General features: G+C 39.2%; 1 protein-coding gene across 4 annotated transcripts in view; it reads right to left on the reverse strand.

Moving 5' to 3' along the window:
• The window catches only part of LRRN1 (leucine rich repeat neuronal 1), a 222103-nt gene extending 201671 nt beyond the window's left edge, over window positions 1-20432 (reverse strand). For 2 of the 4 annotated variants that reach the window (XM_043976650.1, XM_043976651.1), the window contains exons 1-2: window positions 20381-20417; window positions 19599-20219 (exon numbers count right to left, since the gene is read on the reverse strand). The gene's annotated coding sequence lies outside the window, so the exon portion shown is untranslated. Of the gene's footprint in view, window positions 1-5906; window positions 5925-19598; window positions 20220-20380 lie in introns of those variants that run through there. The other 2 variants (XR_006354114.1, XM_043976652.1) reach the window with 2 other exon arrangements.
• Window positions 20433-21209: the final 777 nt, after the last annotated feature.

Below are 21209 nucleotides of genomic sequence, written 5' to 3' on the forward strand. Positions count from 1 at the left end.
CATTCCTGCCTCTGATACTTCCCTCTTTTGTGAGCTTGGAAAAATCGCTTAACTTTATAAGGTCTCTGAAATGCCTTCCAGTTCTATATCTGTGATGGATCATAGAATTTAGGAGCAACCAGGTGGTGCAGTAGATAGAGCACTGGCACGGCATCAGGAAGATCTGAGTTCAAATCCATCCCGAAACACTAGCTGTGTGACCCTGACCAAGTCACTTACACCCTATTTACCTCAGTTCCTCACCTATAAAACAGGGATGTACTGGAGAAAGAAATGGAAAACCTTTCCAGTATCTTTGCCAAGAAACTCCATGGACAAAATCCAGGTGGTCACATCGATTCAGACAGGACTGGACAACAACAATCATAGAAGTTATTGTTCTCCCCATTTTGGGGAGTTCTACTACTGCCTGAATAGTGATGAATTTCTACTTGGAAATTCTAACTTGGAAGTTGAAATTCCTTAACCTATAAAGGAGAATATGAAAGAATATTTAAGAAATCTAATAGCTTGATGAGGTGATGTATTGTACAGGCAAGAATACTAGACTGGGAATGAGGTGGCCGGGGTTCACTTCCTGGTTCTGTTTTGGGGGTATTATTTTACTTGCCTAGGTCTTAGTTTCCTTTCTGTAAAGTTAGAGTGTTGGATTAGGGGATCTCTAAAGCTCCTTTAAAACTCTGACATTCTCTGTTTTAATATTCTATGAGGATTTCAAGAAATGCACACAAAACAGCACCATGAGAAATGTCACCTAATATTTTCCTTTACTTGAGACAGAACAAGAGAATTCGGGGCTTAAATTTCAGTAGGAGAATTTCATTTCATCAATGAACTTCTTTGAAGAAAGAATTGAGAAACATATTTTAAAAGACTACCAAAAAAAGGTTTATGAAACTACTGTACTTGAAATTTAAAGAGAAAAGTAAACTTTTGCCTTAGAAGACTTAGGTATATAAAGGCAGCATATTAAACTAAAAGAATTCTTTGAGGGTCCCATCAGACTCCTAATCTATATGTCAGGGGAGAAATGGTCAACAATGGCTAACACTTTATATACTGGGTTTTGTTTACAAAGAATTTTTTTATGGACATTAAGTCATTTGGTCTTCCCAATAATCTTTTGCTGCCAAGCCTTATCTCTAAGAGGTTAAGTCCCTTGCTCAAAATCACAAAGCTATTAAGATGACCCTAGACTTGACCTCCGAAATGCTAGGTGAATTTTCTTTCCTCTATATCAGTCTATAACTCAAGGAAAAGTTTGATCTTTCTTGTAGTTTTTCTCCATGGACTCTGGTATTCCCATTAGTAATGCAATTACCCAATGAAAAACTGTTGATGTCAGATATTTTGCTTTTTTTTCTTAGCAGCATTAGGGGAGAAAGAATATTTTTCTAAGGAATATAGCTCACTTGACACTAGCTGTGTGACTCTGGGCAAGTCACTTAACCCTCATTGCCCCACCAAAAATGAAAAAAAATAGAATATAAGGAATATAGCTACCCCTAAGTTTGATCTAAAACTGAAATTTGGTGACATGGCCAGATTTTCCCTAGCTGGAAAGACTATACTGTAGCACAAAGAGAAACTGATTCCAGAAACCAAGTGGAAGGAAGGCAGAAAAAGAATTTTTAAAGGAGCAGATATAATGGCCAATTTCTTTCTTTTTTTTAAGAGAAAAGAAAGAATGCCATCATGGAATTACAAAGGAGACATTGAAATTCTCACTACTTAAAATCTGAAAATAAGAACAAAAATTAACAAGAAAATAAAATGAAAATAGCATATGTATAATTTCCTCATATTTATTTCTTAATTTTTTTGTCTCAACAAGTAAAGTGGTATAGTATACTTAGTAGTAAAATCAATTAATTTTAATCATGTTTTCTATAATTTTCATTCTCTTTCCCTAATATGTCTAGTAATTACTTTGTAATTACTAGCATGATTAAACATTAAACAAAAGCTAACTCTTTATTTTGACAACCCAAGTCTGCCTATGAGGCCTATTTTTATTACTTTATTTTAGGTACCACACAGCCTACTGCTGAATATTTGTACTCCAAGTGCAGGATTTCCATGGCATATTAATAAAATGTCATATTGTACCAGTTACTAAGAGGGCTTCTAATTATTTATCAGTACAGTGTCCTGGAAGTACAAATACACCAATAAAAATAGATTCGCAATGGAAGGCACTGAAAATTTCAGTACAAAGAGTTAATATCAAGCTAGGGATTTGGAAGCCAAACAGTTCAAGTTCCATTAAGAAGCATCATGTTTGTTTTGGCTTCCAGATGGAATTATATTAAAATTTATATTGCTGAAAAGAGTTAGTTTCACTAATATAATAGCAAACATGTTTTCACATCATATTTTGGAGGATCTGATGGTCCTTTGCTATGAATAGTGTTCTGCATCACCTAATTATTTTTTATTCAATAATAATCTGAGTAAATTGCCAGTGTTTTCAGAAAATATTTATTTTTTTAAAATCACATAAAATGTTCCATTTCTTTAAAATGGGAGCCTTTACTTTCAACCTAGATTCAGCAATACTTCTTTAAAGAATATGTTAAATGGAAGATAAAGGATAGTTTAAACTTTAGACTGAGAATATCCAAAGCAGATCCATGTTCACTTGAAAAAATCACCTTAAATGTGAGAGGCAGGGGGCAGCTAGGTGGTGCAGTGGATGAAGCACCAGCCCTGGATTCAGGAAGACCTGAGTTCAAATCTAGCCTCACACTTGACACTTACTAACTGTGTGATTCTGTAACTCCCAGTGCCCCGCCAAAAAAAAAAAAAAAAAGTGAGAGGCAGATGTACAGAGGCAAATGCTTCATTAGCAAAGAAGTTGATCAACAAGTCAATAAGGGTACATGATGTGGTAGGAGAAGTGTTAGACTTAAGAGAGATATGAATGTGAATGCCACCTCTCGTGGCATTAATTAGCTATGTGACCTGGAGAGCAAATCACCTGACATCCCTAAACCTGTTTTTTCATTTTAAAAATGGGGTGCAGAAATACCTCTAGAACCCAACCTCACTTGGCTGTTGATCAAATGAGCTAACCCATGTGAAGCCCTTTGCAAAATTCTTGAAGAGCCATATAAATGTTAGCTATTAGAATTATGGAGCTGAGTTAGAAGGAAACTTAAAAGTCCATCTAGAGGCAGCTAGGTGGCACAGTGGATAGAGTATCGGCCCTGGATTCAGGAGCACCTGAGTTCAAATCTGCCCTCAGACACTTGACACTTACTAGCTGTGTGACCCTGGGCAAGTCACTTAACCCCAATTGGCTCACCAAAAAAAAAAAAGTCATCTAGTCCACCTTTCTCATTTTACAGATATGGAAACTGAGGCCAAGGGAGATTATGGGATTTGCTCGCAGTCCCAACACTACATAGTGGCAGAACCAAGATTTAAATAATTCTTCTTACTCCAAATCCAGTGTTCTTTCTATGGCACAATACCAATGAACACAAAATGTATTTCTATATAATAAAGTTGCCTAGTTTTAGCTTTAGGGAATTCACAGTGAGAAAACTCTCTTTACCAATGTCAGTCCACACCTGCTCTGCAATTTATAATCTTAGAGAATGGATTAGAGCAGAGGCATTGAACGTGCAGCCAAGCCCACAACACTCTCAAATGCAGTCCAAAATGTAGTTCTTAGCTGGTTTTAATGTGTTGATGTAGTAATGAAAAAAAAAGTGTAGTCTTTTAAGTTAACGTGTGACTCACAAGGATGCTTAGCATCTTTAATGCTCCCCTGAAAGTTTGTCCCCCTTTAGTGATCAAAGTATTGGGTTTGACACCACTGGTTTAGAGGTTAAGTGTCTTGTCTAGGTTGCCCTGGTTCAGTTACCTGAGGCAGTATACATTAGAAACAGGGATTAAATGCAGGACTTCCTAATTCAAAAGCATACTCCTTTCCACTCCACCACACTACCTTTATTGTTTTGTTGACACAGACGTACCCATGCTAACTTTTTGGTTAAATATTATTTATCTTTGGATTCATGTCACCCTCTTAGAATAACCAACTTGGCTTTAAGGCTTTTTTGCAGGGCAATGAGGGTTAAGTGACACACAGCTAGTAAGTGTCAAATGTCTGAGGCCAGATTTGAACTCAGGTCCTCCTGAATCTAGGGCCTGTGCTTTATTCACTTCAACACCTAGCTGCCCCCAAGGCTCTTTCTTAAGTCATTTTTCCTTTGAAGATTGGTTCCTTTATAATACTGAATACATTTGGTTTTCTTCCACATTGGACAGATCCTCTGGCCCAGGGCATGCCTGCAAATAGCTTCCAGAAAGGGTATAGTAAAGGCGAAGTCTGTTTATATATACATTTCATATACCTGTGGGCCTGTGGCTGAATACACAATCCTAGGTGATACTGCATACTAAAAAAAATCCCTGACATAAGCTTATTTTCTTATAATTTGTCATTTTCTATTCAAAGTAGAGTATATAAAATTTTGATTATCTGGAGGCTTCTCAGATACTGAGTTCTAGTTAGCTGAGGTTTTAGTATAATTGTGTCTCTAGGCAAAATTAAGTGAAATTGCTGTTTTCCCTCCATGTTAGTATTTGTACATTTGAAACTAACAAACCAATGTTATAAGGGCTTAGCTTGCCAATGATCTGAGCACCATAAATCCAATACTAAGCATTAGTAGGGTAGACTTTGGATTATACACTTTAGGTCTTGTGGAATCAAACAGTTCAAACATAACAGCTGAGAACATTAAAATAACAGAAGGCACTGTAAGTCACAGTTTATCCTATGTGCACTCTCTATTTCACACTTTTACGAAAGCAAAAGTAAAGCCAACCATTCTAGCCAAGTGCCAATGCTATGTATCATGTTGAATCAAAGACAAAAGAATGACCTTGGGTGAGTCATTACACACCTCTGGGCTGGCTTCAGGATTCTCATCTGTAAAATGAGAGGATTGTCCCAGATGGCCACTTGGTTCCCTTCCAACTCTCCATGTAAGAGCCTATGATTTACTACGTCAAGAGATCATCGCGTTTCCTTGGCTGTGTTGCTTTCTGAACTCATTTTCTGATGTCAATCTTACTTATCAAACTTTTTTCCCTCTAGTATGGGGAATGCCAAATCGAGAAAGGATTAAGTTGTTGACAAGGACAATTGAAACCAAAGTAAAGTGAAACTTCTTGATACCACTGTTGTTGGGGACAGGATTGTCTGTCCCTAGACCTGTTTTGACTTTGTTTAATCACAAGTTATGATTAAGGGGCATTATTAGAATTGTAGAATATATGAATTGGGGTTTGTAATATATAGAATTATGGAGGATACACACATATATGCATGACACACATATATATACATATATTCATTATCTATGATTATCTATGTTTTATGGATAAATCATATATAAAACTTAGACTATATATGCAATATGTAAATACATATGTATATGTAATGCACACATATAGTATAGATGTACATAAATATGTATTAGGCATATACACACATATACACACACACACATATATATATATATGTATATATATAAATGTGTGGCTTGCCCATACACACATATATAGTCTAGGTTTTATATATGGTTATTTATAAAATCTAGTCAATAACAGATAATGAAAAAATACAATTATATATGATTATATATACTATCATATTAATTGTATCTTTACAATTAATTTTATAGACAGTTCTATTTATAGATTTTTAAAGACAATCTATATATTACATATATATTATATATATTCATCATCTGTCTAGGTTTTACTTATTTTATGTGTGTATCATATATCTGCTTATATGATACATACTTTATTCATATTCATTATCTAGGTTTAATATATACATACACATACACAAATACATACACATATACACATGTAACACCTACATTTACATGCCCATTCAGCATTCTGGTCAAATGGTTGGTAAAAGGGAAGGAATGCTAGTTTTGAAGTCAGAAGGTCCAGGTCAAATCCCATTTCTGCTACTTACTACTTGGGGGCTTCATCTCTGTCCTTTAGTTTCCTTATCTGTAAAATTAATGAGGGAATTGTTTTTCACCAGAAGGCTTCTAAGATCCCTTTCAGCCCTAAGTCTACTACCCTAGTGTGTAGGTAAATCTAATATTTTTTTACTGGGAAAAATGTTGGCTATAGAGACACACAAGTTCTGATTTAATTCCCTAATTTCTCTTCTATGGAAGTACATTAACCTACTGAAGACCTCAAACAAAAGGTTCAGAAAGTAGAAGACTCTCTTAGGGGCAGCTACTAGGTGATACAGTGTCGAGTATGGATTTGGGGCCAGGAAGACCTGAGTTAAAATTTGGCCTCAGAAATTTACAAGTTGTATGATCTTGGGCAAGTGATTTAACTTCTGTCTGCCTCGGCTTCTTCAACCATAAAATAGGGATAATAACATCCGCTTCACAGATTTCTTGTAAGGATCAAATGGGGTAACATTTGTAAAGGTAGCCCCCATCCCTGGAATGCAAACCCTCTTCACCATCTTCTCTTGGAATTTCTTTAAGCCTTAGCTCAATTACCACCTTCCCCAGAAAGTTTTTCTTGATTCCTCCAGATACTAGTGTCTCCCCTGAATATACATATATCTTTATATACATACTTGTATACGTATGTAAGTATATATATATATATATATACATATATATATACACACACATACACATATATGTATTATGTGTATATGCCATCTCTCTATTGACTGAATTATAGTGTGTTTCATTTTTAGTTTTGTAACCATGATGCCTAGCATAGTGCCTAGCAGCAGAGAGGGTGCTTAAAATGCTTTTTGATTCAGAACATAGTATTTTATTATGTAATAGATGCTACCATTCTACTTGGAACTTAGATACTTTCTTTTAAAATTCCTATTATTTGCCTTCTCAAAAGGTAATGGCAGTATCTAAAGGCATGATGCACCAATAAGGACTGGATACATCTTGCCTTGCATCACTTAACTGCTCAAAAATCCCTAAATAATCCCCTATTAAATAGCTTGACATTCAGTGAAAAGGTTGGGACAGCAAGGTGGCTCTGAGTTCAGATTTGCCCTTAGACACTTACTAGCTGTGTGATCCTGGGTAAGTCACTTAACTTCTACCTGCCTCAGTTTCCTCATCTGAAAAATGAAGCTAACAATAGCATCTGCCTTCCAGACTTGTGCAAGGATCAAATGAAATAATTGTTATAAAGCACTTAACACAGTGCCTGACACGTAGTAAGCAGTATACAAATGTTTGTGATTATTAATCTCTTGAAGCATTTTGACATGTATTCAAATTATAAAAATAATATTTTGCTTCTACCTTTTGGGGGGAGGGGATTAATTGATCTAGAAATTGAAACATCAAGGAAAGATTTATGTTGGAGCATGACATGTTGGCATTCAAATGTTTCTGCTTCTTCCTACTACTGTAGGATACGAGGAGACTAAGAGAAAATGTCAAAAATCTTTACCAGTCATCCTCAATTTAATGCTAGTGCCTTCGCTCTGAAATCGTCTCCAGTCTTTCCTGTATATATCTTTTATGTCCATAGTTGTTTGTGTGTTTTCTCCCCCAGCAGTTTGTAAGTCCTTTGAGGGCAGGTTTATTTTTCTTTGTATCTTTGGCACCCAGTATGGTGTCTATAGGGTTTTGTTAATTTTCAATTAATTAATTATTATTATTATTATTATTTTGCAGGGCAGTGAGGTGTAAGTGAAGTGAGTTACCCAGGGTCACACAGCTAGTAAGTGTCAAGTGTCTGAGGCCAGATTTGAACTCAGGTCCTCCTGAATCCAGGGCCGGTGCTTTATCCACTGCGCCATCTAGCTGCCCCAAAAGGTTCTTAATAAATGCTGGTTGATTTGATTTGAATTTTAAGAATACAAAGGAATCTTCATGAATTTAGTACTTCATATGGATATTCCCTTTTATTGGAAACTACAGTTCAATTCATTTCAACTCAGGCTAAGCTCATCCCCATGTACAAAGCACCAGGAGGAAGGTGCGGGGATCAATGCCAACACTGCCTTACCGATACAATTCCTGACTTCATTGAGATTACAGTCTATTAGGGCAATATCATAGACTCATAGGATCAGAGAATTAGAGATGGAAGGGACCTCAGATACCTTTTAGTCCAACTCCCTTGTACAGATCAGGAAACTGAGGCTCAAATCAGTTAAGTGACCTTTCCAAGGTCACACAGGTAGGGCCACATATAAAAAATATGATACCTGTGTGCATGAGAAGTATAAAGTGATAGAAACTCTGGGGCAGGTTTGGGGCAGAAATCCCAGAAGGCTTCAGGGAAGAAGAAGCATTTGACCTGGACTTCCTAGGTTAAAAAAAAAAAGGTAGAATGTCAATTCTTTGGAATTGGGGGAAGGAAGAACATACCAAACAAGGAGAATGGCACAAAGAAAGGCACAGACATGGATGGAGTAGCGTGGAGGACAGGGATGGGGAACCCAGATTGTAGAAGGAAATAAACATTTCTTGAGCATGTGCCAGGCACTATGCTAAGTTATTTTATAACTATTATCTCATTTGTTCTCACAACAACCTTGGAATGTTGGTGCTATTATTATACCCATTGTACAACTAAGGAAATAAGGTAAATGACTTGCCCAGGGTCACACAGCTAGGAAAGGTCTGATTCTGGTTTTGAACTCAGGTGCTCTATGTTCTGAGTTACCAGCTGCCAGATTACATGGAGAGAAGACTGGAAAGATGGAGTGGTATCAGGCTGTAGAGCCTTGAATCCCAAGCTAAAGAGTTTGAACTCTCTGGCAGGGAGCTGTGCAGAAGAATAATAGCAAAGCAAGATGTGCTTATATATTGTGTTCTTCTTGATATATATATTTTTTTCTTTAGGCACAGATATTCCTTTCTGAAATTGCAAATGATAATGTAGGAACTTAGCTTTCTTGCCCCATAAAGTATTTAGTATTTTCTTCTGAGGACAGGGAATTTTTAAATGAGCTTTCTTCTACTCTCAAAAATAAACATGAGAAATAAAATAAAGAGGGGGCAGCTAGGTGGCACAGTGGATAAAGCACTGGCCCTGGATTTAGGAGGACATGACTGAGTTCAAATCTGGCCTCAGACACTTGACACTTACTAGCTATGTGACCCTGGGCAAGTCACTTAACCCTCATTGCCCACCCCCTTCCAAAAGAAATAAAGATAATAATGTATTGTTTTCTTAGGGTTTTCAGTATTGGCCAAAAAATTCCTAAAACAATGGTATCACAGGTCAGTACCCCACCCCACCCCACCCACTCTGTATGCCTCTTGCTTAAAAAAAAAAAAAAAGAGGCCATCTGCTTATCTTTGAAAATGTTAAAGACAATAATCTCAAGGAGAAGGGTACTTCTTTCTATTTTTTTCCCTGCTGGATGAAAAAAAAACCAAACAAACAACAAAAATCTTTGAGATTTATATATTTAAAGACACTTTTAGGCAAGAGCTACATAAATGAATTTGAAGTATCATGACAGTGCTCAGAAAAATGTAATTTAAATTACTTGGCTGAGATGTGATTGGAAAAAAAGTGCTCTATTACTTAAATGATTTCTTCAAAAAATTTAAAGGATGATTCAATAACGTTATCGGTTGTAAGAATAATAAATGGATTCCAAAGTTAATAGTGATAAAATGACATGCCAGTCTGTTTTATGGAACTATATCTTAATAATGGAATCATAGAAGTTCAGAGCTGGAAGGGACTTTAGTGATCACCTAGTCTCACAAAGAAATTGCAGTGAAATGACTTGTCCAAGGTCATAGAATAAGGTCATAATGGAGCTCTAGGGTTCTTTTGACTTTTGGGGGGTTTTGTTTATAGAGGACCCTTTTCTCAAATATATGTGTGTGTGTGTGTGTGTGTGTGTGTGTACGTATATGTGTGTATATATTTGGGGGCAGGCCAGGGTAATGAGGGTTAAATGACTTGCCCAGGGTCACACAACTGGTAAATATCAAGTGTCTGAGGCCACATTTGAACTCAGGTCCTCCTGAATGCAGGGCTGGGGCTTTATCTACTGTGCCACCTAGCTGCCCCTCCCGTACATATTTTCCCCCCCATATATCTTAAAACATCTTATATTAAGCCAATCGCCTAATGCATTCATACAGTCATGAGTACTACTTAGAAATTCACAATTAAAAAATGGACACTTAAATGCCAACTCATATATAATGAAAACATTTTATACACTATAATAACAGCGACAACTAGGATTTATATGGCATTTAGATTTGCAAAGTATTTTACTATATTACCTAATTTGATCCTCCTCACAATGCCCTACTAAATAGGTGCCTATTTTTATTTTACAGATGAGGAAACTGAGGCTGAGAAAGATTAAGTGACTTTCTCAGAGTCACGCATCTTGTAAGTGCCTTATAAGGAAGGATTCAAACTTAGGTTTTGTAACTCCAAGTGCAATGTTCTAACCACTTTATCACCTATGAGTTTTCCTTATACCAAGAATGGGAGTGCAATGATCGAACCATTTTACCTGGTACTTTGAAACTTAGTGCATGCATGAATCTGCATGATGACTAGCTGGGTTTTCAGATACAATCTGACCAGGCTGGGCTCATAGACCCTTTGGTGGGAGTTGGAGTCCAGGAATCTGGGCCTCCTTAGCACTGTGTTCACAGTCCCTTACCTAGCTGACCACAGAAACTCAAGTTTATAGTTATTTAGTTGTTGCATGTGATGTCAGTATTCAGAAAGATTTGAGGCAGATTTCTAAAGTACCATGCCATTGCTGAAGCTTTAGAATATTATGGCTTATCATCCTGGAATTACAAAACTACAGGAATTGACAGAACCTGGAGGGGTCATCTGAATTTAACTTTACAACACATAATGTCAATCTTCTGATCTCTATTATGGATAGTGCTGAAGGAGATTCTCTCTAAGGTGCCTTCTTGCTCTGACAATCTATGATCCTCCATCTAAGTAGGAAGTCACTTTTATTATCTCAGATGAATAAAAATCTAACCCACCTCTAAAGATATCCAGAGAAAGCTACTATTTGACTTTACTGGGTAATTCCTTGTGATAAAAGCAGCTTACATTCATCTGGAGTGCTTTGCTCACACCAACCCTTTAAATTTGGTAGCAAAAATAGTAATATTGCATTATACGAATGTGGAAACTGAGGCATAGAGTCGTTATGTCTTGCTCAGAGACATGAAGCTAGTCAACAGTAGTTCTAAGATTTGAACTCAGGTCTTCTAATGCCAAGTACAGTCTTTTTTCAATGACATTATGGATCATTCTTTAATATCAAGAAAATATTTCCTTGAAATGTAAGCTCATGTCTTTTCACTATTTCATCTTTCTCTCTCCTTAGTAAAGAATGAAAAGAGTTTGCCCACATTCCATATGAGGCAAGGTAAAGAAAGCTATTTAGTTCTTTACTATTCTTTTCTTCCCCTACTTCTCCATTCCTTACTTTATTTTCTAGACTGAATCAACCTAAGGAATCTATTACAGCTAGCCAGAGCATTCAAGTTAATTAACAGGGAGTTCAAGATGGACTCCTGCTACAAAAACACTCTTATGTGTCTTCTAGGGGCCTTCAAGGCCACCCAGTACCACAGGGTGGAGAGAGGAAGACCTGCTTTTGAATTCTTTGACACTTATTAGGGGTGGGACTCTGGCCAAGTTACTTAACTTTTCCAAGTCTCAGTTCACCTAGGGCACAGAACTGTTGTGATGAGCAAATGAGATATGTCCCAAAATGTGCAAATTTTAAAGGGCTGTGTGAATGCTAGCTATTATTTTAGATACCACTCTGACATATAGGATTCAGCATGTTTCTATTTGGCATCAGTGAGGGCTTGAGAGTTGAATCACCCAAAAAACTAAATGAATCGTTCTCTGTTTCACGGAAGTGTATCCCAGCAGAGATGGGGGTGGGGCAAAGTGAAAATAGAGCTGAATTTAGAATGAGAAAACTGCGTGACTCTGCTGAGGTGGAGCTCTCTGGGTCTTGGCTTCTTCTTCTGTAGAAAGGAGATAGAAATACCTGCTCTGTGTCCACCACAAGGTTGCTGGAAAGATCTGAATTAAATATTGCAAGCATTTGTCAAGCTGTTGATTGCTATATAAACTGTTGTTTTTACCATGCTATTCCCCATCAGTTACCTTACAAATGGATGTCTTTGATCTCAGTAGGGATCAGGGTAGGAGTTTAGTAAGATCATTACTCTCAGATAAAGCACCTGAAGTGTTACTGATTGGGGGACAGGGTGCAGGGCAATTGAGACTTCTTTGTTTTTTCACATAGCAGTTACGTTACTTTTATATGTAATATACACATAGACATATATTGAGTGTAAATATCGCACACATGAAGATATACACATACATGTGTGTACACATATATAAACATGTGTTTGGCTATTTTGTATACTTACATATGTGTACATATATGCATATACACAGCTAGTATTTATCTGAGATGGAACTTGAACTAATATCTTCCTGACTTTGAGCCCGATTTTCTAGTACTGATACCATGCCACATTTTACATATATACACACACAAATCTGCACGCACATATACATACATATGCATATACACATATGTGTATATTAAAAAAAACAGCATCATGGTTGTTTGATATCCTTTTTCCCTCCAGCTTATGGATGAACATAGCAGATGGGGAACAATCAAAACTTCTGGAAACCATAATATTTGAAAGTCTCTAACAGTTCCCATGAATCTTTCCAAAACATCTCTAGGAAAGGCAAAGCTTATTACACTTTCTTTTTCTTTAGAAATACCCATTTTGCAGATGGAGAAAACTAAAGTCCTAAGATTTAAAGGGACAGGCTGAAGGTCACAGGCTGATGCACTAGCGCCAGAGCTGGGAACAAAGCCCTGGACAAAAGTTCATGGATTTCAAACCATTGTAACTCCCTACACAGGAGTTGATTATGGTGATCATTTTGAATGCAAATTAAGACATTACTATACTGAAATAACAATGCAGGTCAATGATATTCTTTATTATTCTGGTAACATTTTTTTCTAGAGGGGAAAATTATAGACATGGAACCAATTAAGCAACCTTTCTTTCTTGGTAAAGGCTCTTCCCCCACACCCCCAAGAAGATTCCCTCTTTGCACTTATTGGTTAATGGGGGCAGCAGATGCTTTGTCTCTTAGGCTCTATTGTGATAGGTGCTGAATTAATACTTCCTTCCCACTTGCCTTATTTGAATTTTAAAAGGCTATGTTAATATATTATTTCAGAAAGGGCAGTCATAAATATGAAGTCAAATATTTTTTAAAAAATGAATATTCAATGAATAGTATCCTGTAGAGTCTAAGCATCTCTAAAGATGACCCTTGGAAATCTTCGTTAACTGAAGCCTTATGATTAACCTTTATTGGTCTCTACATTTGCACTGCTAGTCTATCCCTGTATTATCAAAATTTTCTGCTCCCATATGAAGGGAGACTAATTTATGTGCCCCCTCAAACTTTAAATAGATTCTCTTGAGTATGAGGTCCACAAAATGTCTGCTACAATTTTTTTTTTAAAAAACCTTTCACTTTGGAAGGCTGTAGTGTCACACGTGTATTGTTGGTGTAGCTATGGTAACCTACAAATGCCACCAGTGTGTCCATTTCATACACAAATGAGGGGACAGCTGTGGAGTCCACATGTCTGCCAATAGAATAATAGATGTGAACAGAGATGGCCTGGGTCAGAAAATTACAACTCATTTATATTAATCAGAGCTTTCACATAGCATCCCAGGCTCTGAGCTATAAAATGGAAATGGAAAGGAACATAACATTACAAGGATAATTTTTAGGCAATAGCATTCAAAATAAGCATCCTCAGCAGATGCAAGAACATTTTATTAGAGTGTTCCAAAGTCAAAGTTGCTGGGACCCTGTGTAGATATCAAGTTTCATCATTTCATTTTCTGGATCTGGCTTTTTGCATTCATCTCAGTAGTAATGTTTAAGAGTATTAAATCTATTCACTCCTGTCTAAATTAAACTTTGATATTAGTCACATTAATAAAAGTTCCATTTCCAGACATTTTTCATCAGCATCTCTGAATATTAGATCTGGAAGAAGAAGACCTTTGAGATAATTTAGTCCAATCTCTTCATTTTTCCAATTTATAGGGGCCATAGAGGTTCAGTGATGCACCCAAGGTCATACAGCTAAATAGGGGTATATCTGGGACAAAAGGAAAGATTCCCAGATCAATGGGCCTTCTACTAACACCTGTATTTATCAAATTTTAAACTAAATATCCCAATTCTTTTCAGAGAGCTTTAGAAGACTATTTAAACAGTTGAAACCATAGTAGATTCATTAAGGCGTTGTATTCAGTGTTTTAGTAAATAATAAAGTATAGGATCTCTGATCTGGAAAAGACCTGAAAGGTCCTTAACCACAAATTCCTGAAAAAAATGCTTGTCATAAGCACTGAGGAAACAGTCCAGGAAAAAAAAAACCACATAATTATGTGAGGATACCTGAGAAGACACTTATTTGTATCACCAGAGCAAGTACACAGATGGATTTCTTTCAATTAAAACATGTACAAAGAAATTAAGAAACATCATCTTTTACCATCATTAGAATGGGACTCTTTTTCCCCCTGAGTCCCAAAGTATTTAAGTTTTAAACATAAGACTTAAATTTCTTTCTATGCTTCTTTGAGGCAAATGAGACCAAACATATTTAGCTTTGCACTATTTTAACTGCTTAAATGTAATTTCAAGTTCATATGCTAAACCTTACCCTAAATAAATATTAATCAAAGTTCTATTCACTAGTTAAAGATGGTTCCATTGTTTCTAAGAGCTGAAATATGATTCTAAAATGGAATGTTTTATCTCCAGATTGGCTTACACCAAAAATAGATGTTCAGCACCATTTTTAAAAATGTTAAATACAATATTTGAACAACCATATATTAAATTTCAAAATGAACCAGAGAAAGCCTATTATTTCATGACTCAAAAATGTAATTTTAAGAATGCTTTATGAAAGTCTAAAGAAATTAATTTCATGCCTTATAATTTATCATATTTTTCTTCATGACCAGAAGACTCTTCATTGGCATTTATAATCAACAAAGTTTTTCTAGCAGCCAATTATCTGAAATTGCAGAAAATTTCTATCTAATTTAATGGAGAAGTCAAGACCATGGGCTCAGATCTTGGCTGTTACTAGTGCTGGTGGTCTTAGGCAAGTTGCTTTGTCTCTTTGTTCCTCGATTTCCTCATCTGTAAAATGAATAATCTGGATTTGATGATCCTTCTGGCTTGAAATCCTATAATCCTAGAACAAGAATTCTCAACCTATGGTCTGTGAATGTGTTTATTAATATTTGATAACTATACTTCAAATACAATTGGTTTCCTTTGTAATCCCATGCATTTTGTGCATTTTAAATCATTATTCTGAGAAGGGAACTAGGTTTACCATAGGTTTTGCTGGATTTCCCAAGGGGTCCATGACACAAAGAGTTAAGAATTGCTGCTGTTTAACAATTCAGTGTTAATTATTATAGCTGATGACTATAAAAAGTAACTAGCTTCAACAACATGGGGATAGAGACCAGGTCTGTGGTGATCTCAATTCTGCCTATCTCCCTTGATTTGTCAAAATCTCTGGCCCAGCTATTATTATCTGTAATTAAGATATCAAAGTAGGGCTAATAGGTGGATCTACTTTCATGACTCTTCTTTTATTTTGTAGACTGGCTTTTCTAACACTGTTTTTTACCCTTAATCACTTAGTAAGATCATATTTCCAAACTTTATATATTTTTTTTACTTAATTATGTCCACTGAAGAAAGACTTCCTAGAAATAGAGTAATAATAACAGCTCACATTTGTAAACAATTTTATATCCAAAAGCTCATTTGATCCTCACAACACTTCCTCAAGGTAGGTAACATTATTATTCGCATTCTATGGATAGGGAAAATGAAGCCTAATTAACTTGACTAGGGTCATGTAACTACTGGAAGCCCGTAATTTGAACCCATGTCTTCCTTGCTTCAAGTCCAGCATCATCACCTAGCTGCCCTACAAAGCTATGACAGAAGAAGGCTTTCATTTAAATTAGGGTTTTGGGGTAGTTTTTAAGCCAGTAGAGTTTTTTTACAAACACCTCCATTGCTTAGCATTCAACAAAATAAGATTATCAACTAGTTTAGAAATGTCAAATTTATTTTGTATATCTTTTCAGTTTATAAGGAAGGTAGACTCCAAATTTTCCACATCAAAAATAATGCTCTAGTCTGACATTATTTTAATACACATCACAGCTCTAAGGCACCACCTCCTCCCCTCCAATTGTACACTTTTTCTGATGATATAGCATTTCTGGACTATAACTTTTTCTTGTTTAAATTTGATTCAGTTTATTTTTCCCCTTTAGAAAATACTGACTTATGGGTAAAAGGCACTGAACCAGCACAAAATAATTTAAGGAAACATGTAGAATAGCAGACTAACATCTGTTGTTTTTCCCCCCTCATAACACTGAACCCGCCAACACAATGCTGTCTTCTTTTTTTATGTCCCTTTCAATGAAGCTATAGAATAGTGAAGCAAACCCCTTCTTGGTGAATAGAATAGGTCCTTTTACTCTTGGACACTGTTTGAGGCTCAACAAAGGGAGAAGCAATTGGTGCTAGCATGTTACTAGGTGTATTCACCCCGCCTCACGTGCAGCCCACGCTGCAAACCCTTTGTACCGGACAGTACACAATACCCCGAGGTGAACAGTGCATCGAGTGTCATCTATCAAGCTAATGTTAGCAAAGATGGGGAGAAGCTCTTGCTTTGTCCTCCCTCTGAATTGCACTATTCTTACAAACTTCTACAATCTATGGTGCTTACACCTAGACACTTACAATGAAAGGCCATGGGACCTGAGAATGTGGCAACTGTATTTCACTACCTAGTCTACATATTGGGCAGTCATTCATTCACCAAATATTTATTTATTAAGTTCATATAAAGTCCTGGGGATAGCCTGTCCTTAAGGGGCTTATAGACTATTGGGGGCATGTGGGAGATGGTCAGAGAAGATGCAACACACACACACACACACACACACACACAGAGCAATTTCAAGAAGGAGGGAGTACTAATAATTGGGGTGGGGGAAGGCAGCAGTGAAATCAGGAAAGGCCCCCTGGAGGAAGGACCCGGCAAGTGGAACAGGAGCTGTGCTTTGAGGGAAACCGAAGGCGAGATTTGAATTTCTTTTAGCCAGATGGTTAATGTTCCTAGGGAGGTCACCAGCAATGTTAGTAACTACACAACTATATGAAATCGGGATCTTTCCATGTGTTTCTGTCTGTCTGCCTATCATCCATCCATCCATCCACCCATCCATCCACTCATCCATCCATTCAGTGTGTATGTAGGGATGGTAGCCCACACTAAACATTACCTCTTTTTTCACGAAACCTTCTTTGGTCTCAGACCCCACCCCCTGGGTACTTAATTTTCTTATAATGAATGATTATGGCATTCCCAGCACCTGGGACAGTGCCTTACACATAGCCTTCACTTAAATACCTGTATAGTACATTTAACTAATCCGAAAAGAGAATGTTGATGAAACCACTTGCCAGTATCAAAAGCAGCTTAACGTGTGCACTACTTCATAAAAATCCATATTTGCTGATCCAGAAAGTAATGTCTGAATATTATATGAGATACACACAGCCAGGTAGGGAGTGGGCTTTACTTTCGAGCTTTTAATACAATAGCACTCAAAGAATTTGGCTCCTGAATAAAGGTGACAGCAAGCCATACAATTCCCAAACAGAAAAACTCACACTGCGCCTTTATTCGCTTTTCTTAAGGACCATTGTTGACTGAAGACTCCTTGTCTTTTAAAATTCCTTCATGTGAATGGATGAGGCAAGACATCTGCCTGGATACACTCACATTTGCATGCAAATCAGAGACTTAGGGACACACACGCTCCCGGTAGCCAAACATCACTTCGACTCTCTATTTATGGTGTTCAAACTTCGTTCCTGAACTTTCTATCCTCACAATGAACTAATTCTTTCATAAAAACGACAAAATAGCACCATGGATAAGCTCTCTAGCAAGGGGAGATGATGTGAAATTGTGAGAATATAATGGCTAAAGGAAAAGCCAAAACCTTTTTCTCTAGAAAACTACATGTAAAAAGTTATTTCGGCAGAGTAGTTTCTTTTATTGGATTATTATAGAAATTAGAAAAAGAAATGTTTCTCTCAAAGTGCTGCCCTTCTGTATCAGGTGAGTTTCTCTCAGCGATTATATTGTGGTATAAGCAGATGTACTGGCATCATGAATGTAGGGCTGCACTGTTAACCCTTGATTGAGATCTAATCTAAGAATCAGTCCGAGGTACTAAGCTGAGCCGCCAGACCCCTCCTCCCTTTCTCGGTAATCATAGTCTCTCAAACAGACCCAATGGGGTGGATGATAACAGCAATAGCTGAACTCCTTAAAAAAAAACAACCCCCAAAACAATAGAGACATTTTTATACCTAATCCCACCCAGACAAACAGGTCTTTAGAGAAAGAATTGGAGAGCAAAGGAGAGATGCTCATTTTGCTCTTTGGCATTCTCTCCTATGCACTCCTCTCTGGGCAGTACAAAGGACACTTGCTGGCAAACTTTCCTTACTGACTTCCCTGATGGAGTGAGGTTGGCAGCAGTGTCCATGCACCTCCTTTAGAAGATGCTTCCCTCAAATCACAGGCATCCTTAGACTGTGGGCTCCCCAACTACCCTCTTTAGATTCAGCTATTAACTAGAGTAAAATGCACTCCGCTGTACACTCTCTTATGATCCTTATCAGCTTCGTAGCTCAGAACCTCTCCTCCTCATCTCATCACTCTTCCCCCTTATTAACTAGGGCAGTCATCATGACCTCCCCTTCTTCAAACGCCGGTATTTTCTTTCCTCATCCTTCCCTCTCTTTCCTTTTCTCACTTCATATTTCTTAGTAGTTCTTTCCTCTTCAACTAATTCCCCTCCTCTCCATCTTTTCCTTTCTTCTCCATCCTCTGCTGCCTTCCCCTTCACATCCCATCATCCCCCTTTTCTCCTTATCCCCTGATACTTCCCTCCCCCATCCCTGAAACCCAGTCTTCCTCTTCCCTCTTCTCTGTCTCTTTCTTCTCTCCTCTCTGGTTCCGCTCTCCCCCTTTCTCTTCTTTAACTCGCAACGCTCTCCCCTTCTTTGCCGGGATCTTTTCTCTTCTCTTCTCACTTCCCCCCCCCAACTCCCATACATTTTCCTTCTCTCTAATCTTATGAGTAGTCTCGATCTAGAACCCCCTTTCACCCCTCCCCCTTCAGCTGCCCCCTCCCCCCCCACCCCTGGCGTACCACTCTTCTCACCTCCTCTGCTCCCTGGCTAGCCTCCCCTGCAGCCCTCAGCAGGATCCACGTCCCCGGAGCCTCCGGACTCCTGCGGTGCATTCAGCCAAGTTTACCGCGACTTCCCTCCCCGGGTCCCCAGCCCCAAGGGGACGTCGCACTTACCCAGAGAGAGGCCCGGCGGGCGCGGAGGAGCCCGGACCGATCCGTCGCCCGGTGTGCGTGGAGGGATGAGGGGGTTGGACAGTGGTGGGGGAGGTCTGGCGGAGGCTGGACCGAACCGGGCCACCCAGTCCGCAGCAACAGCGCGCACCCGACCCCGGCGCTAGAGGCGGGGAGCCCGGGGGATGGCAGGGCTCCGGGGAGGCAGCGACACATTCAACAGCTGCTGCACCGGGACTCCTGGAGCCGAGGGGACAGAGGCTGGGGAGCCACCGCTGGTTGTCTTGGGGCGGCCGGGGGGGGGGGGGGTGCAGGGCTGGAGGGGGTGGGGCTCCGCGGCCACAGCTGCTTCCTTCCCCCAGTTAGGTGACGGCCAAGTCTAGCCGCAGGCTCCTTGGCTAGGGCGCCCGCGGTGGCGGGGATGTGACTGTCGGTCTGCTGCCGGTGCTGCTGGCCCCGGCGGCGCCCGCGGCTGCCGGCCTCGGGTGCTTCTGCCCGGGCTGGCACTGGGGCTGGCGCTGGTGCTGACGGGGCCGCGGCTGCCGCCTCGGTCTGCCTGCCCACCCGCGCGCTCGCTCGTTCGCTCTCTCCCTCGGCTTTGTGCTGCCCGCAGCCAGCGTGCACCTGGTGTAAGCAAAACAGGTCAGCTGATGGGCTGCGGGCTGATTGGCTGCTCCGCCGCTCCCCCTCCCTCTCCAGCCTTGTGCCCCCAGCCCCCCGCCCCCGCCCCCTGCCTCCCCCACTTCCTAGCCTCAGCGCCCCCCTCCACCTTCCCATTCGCTCACATCAGAGACCCGGGCAGGGCACCATCTGTACGGAGGGGCTGGTAACAAAGGGAGCGCGCCCAGTTGGCCCTGCCTGCGGAGGGCTGGCCAAGCTCGGTCGCCTATGGGGTGAGAGCAGTGGGCTACTCTTTTTGTCAGGGGGACCGGCTGCTGGGGAAGGGGACTGAGTCAGGGGCGGGGGGAGGCAGAAGGCACTTGGCCCTTTCTTAGTCAGAGATGGGCCATAAAAGCAAGTGCAAGAAGCAGAGAGACAGAGAGCACGATGGAGCCAGATCGGCTGTTCCTGGGGAAGACCTCTTTGGCCCAGCGGTCAAAATGCATTGTTTAGGAAAAAAACAAAAACAAAAAAGAAAACACTTTGAAAAATACAGGAAAACATACATATCTCGAAGGACAGTGAATTGTCAGCAAGGGATCTGGCACTTGGCTTTCAAAACAAACAAACGGACGCACACTTCTTGTGATCCTATAAACCCTATGCAAACGTACAAACACACACCCATGTAGATATGTAGATACTTGTGTATCAGAGGCAATGTACCCATAAAATAAACGTTAAGTGCATTTGTTTATTGTTCTCTTGGGGAGGATTTGAACTCAAAAGCCAATTTGACTTCAAAGCCAATACTGATATCACCACGTCATACTACCAGCACTTACTAGGGGACCTTTCCAATAGTTATTTTAGTGATTTGAAAACCAGACGAGCTGTTTTCAGTATCCAGAACGCAGAGGCAGAAGCTGCTTGCTGGAATTGGAGATTAAATAAAAAAAGGTTGGAAGTGGTGGTGGTGATGGATGATGATGATAAATGCCTTTGGGAAGATGA

The sequence above is a fragment of the Dromiciops gliroides genome, chromosome 1 (assembly GCF_019393635.1).
Source record: "Dromiciops gliroides isolate mDroGli1 chromosome 1, mDroGli1.pri, whole genome shotgun sequence".
In the NCBI taxonomy this organism is placed as follows: domain Eukaryota; kingdom Metazoa; phylum Chordata; class Mammalia; order Microbiotheria; family Microbiotheriidae; genus Dromiciops; species Dromiciops gliroides.